Raw genomic sequence first — 2,500 nt, forward strand, 5'->3', positions numbered from 1 at the left:
TCCAACAAACTTGCATTCGTTGGAAAGGTCTTTTCACAAGGATTCTTTTGATATATAATAATAGCGATTCCGATAAATATTTATTTTTTTATGAATTTTTAAGTGAATAAACAATTAAAAATTCAAAAAAAATAGAAAAAAAATATTTTTTTCCCGATTCTTTCTCCAATATTCCTGATAAATACCCACACACCCACATATGGAGAATGGTCGAAAATGCTCGAGTGGATATCGAGATGTCCGACGAAGCACCACTTGGAAGGGCCGAGGCACGGGACGCCCGGGCTGTTGCTCGGGCCGGCACGGGACGCGCATGGGACAGCCCGGGACGGCATGGGACGCCCTCGCTACAGCTCGGGACGGCCAGGTACGCCCGAGACTTGGCTCGGGACGGCCTGGGACGCCCTCGCCATAGCTCGGGACGGCCTGGGACGCCCGAGACTAGGCTCGGGACGGCCTCGGCACAGCTCGGGACGGCCTGGGACGCCCTTGCCACAGCTCGGGACGGCATGGGACGCCCGAGACTTTGCTCGGGACGGCCTGGGACGCCCTTGCCACAGCTCGGGACGGCCTGGGACGCCCGAGACTTTGCTCGGGACGGCCTGGGACGGCCTCGGCACAGCTCGGGACGGCCTGGGACGCCCGAGACTTTGCTCGGGACGGCCTGGGACGTCCGAGACTTTGCTCGGGACGGCCTGGGACGTCCGAGACTTTGCTCGGGACGGCCTGGGACGCCCGAGACTTGGCTCGGGACGGCCTGGGACGCCCTCGCTACAGCTCGGGACGCCCGAGACTTGGCTCGGGACGGCCTGGGACGCCCGAGACTTGGCTCGGGACGGCCTGGGACGCCCGAGACTTGGCTCGGGACGGCCTGGGACGCGCTCGGCACAGCTCGGGACAGGCCGGGACGCCCGAGCCGAGCTTCGGGTCGCACGAAATCTCTTCGTATTCCGACATATTAGAAGCTTCCCATCATGTAGTAGGCCGAGCTTTGCCCTTTGGATGCCCTATGGTGCTTGGCGAGCACTAGGGAACGTGCCAGCACAAGTGCTGTGCACGCTCTGGGGAAGGAGCTCAACCCTCCCCCTTATAGTGCAAAGTTATTGTTTTGCCTATTTTCACAAGGAAACATCAATTTTTTAACCAAGCATACTGGGCCTTTACTCCTTCGTTACTCGTCGGAATCCAGCAAACTTATACTCGTTGGAAAGGCCTTTTCGCAAGGATTTTTTTGATATATTATAATAGCGATTCCGATAAATATTTATTTTTCTATGAATTTTTAAGTGAATAAACACCGGAAAATTCATAAAAAATAGAAAAAAAAATATTTTCTTCCGTTTCTTTTCTCCAATAATTCATAAATAATACCTCAATAGTATAAATGAAGAGAGAGTCGAAATGGCCCGGGTGGGTTTCGAAATGTCCCACGACCCCATAGAATGCACGGGCCAGCCGAGCCAAAGCAGGGGACGCGCATGGGACAGCAGGGGACGCGCACGGGACAGCGTCCCTATGGCTCGGGACGGCATGGGACAGTACGGGACGCCCTTGGTAAAGCTCGGGAATCCCATCGGACGCGCATGGGACGGCCTTGCTAAGGCTCGGGACGGGCTTGCTAAGGCTCGGGACGGATGGGACAGCACGGGACGCGCATCGGACGGCCTTGCTAAGGCTCGGGACGGCATGGAACAGCACGGGACGGCCTTGGTGAGGCTCGGGACGGCATGGGACAGCACGGGACGGCCTTGGTGAGGCTCGGGACGGCATGGGACAGCACGGGACGGCCTTGGTAAGGCTCGGGACGGCATGGGACAGCACGGGACGGCCTTGGTAAGGCTCGGGACGGCATGGGACAGCACGGGACGGCCTTGGTGAGGCACGGGACGGCCTCGGTGAGGCTCGGGACGGCATGGGACAGCACGGGACGGCCTTGCTAAGGCTCGGGATGGCCTGGGACGGCCTTGGTGAGGCTTGGACGGCACGGGACGCGCATGGGACAGCATGTGACGGCCTTGGTAAGGCTGGGCACGGCATGGGACGCACATGGGACACCTTATGGGGATCATCAAGGGACGTTGCACGGGACATTCTTAGCCATGAAGGGCCTTCACATGGGACATCTTAGGAGTCAAGAGCCGGCACATGGGACAATGGAGTTCACACGCACGGAACACTTCGGCTACTTCCGTTCGGAACGTCGTGGGATCTTTATGTCCCCATTAGCACCGACGCATCAACATGCTAGGAAGCTAGGTCCGAACTTCTCGAAGTGTCGATGGCACTTGGACGGATACGCATCCGATCCGATGTTATGATGATGTACTTTCTCCGATATCGATGTCGGGGTGTATTCCGATGTTATGATGTACTTTCTCCGAGATCGATGGGACGACCTTGGTAAGGCATGGGTCGGCCTTGGTAAGGCTCGGACGGCACGGGACGCGCATGGGACGGCCTTAGTAAGGCTCGGGACAAAATGGGACAGCACGGGACGCCA

The sequence above is a fragment of the Eschscholzia californica genome, unplaced genomic scaffold, assembly GCF_041429995.1.
Source record: "Eschscholzia californica isolate CP2 unplaced genomic scaffold, dmEscCali1.0.p SCAF_140, whole genome shotgun sequence".
NCBI lineage: Eukaryota > Viridiplantae > Streptophyta > Magnoliopsida > Ranunculales > Papaveraceae > Eschscholzia > Eschscholzia californica.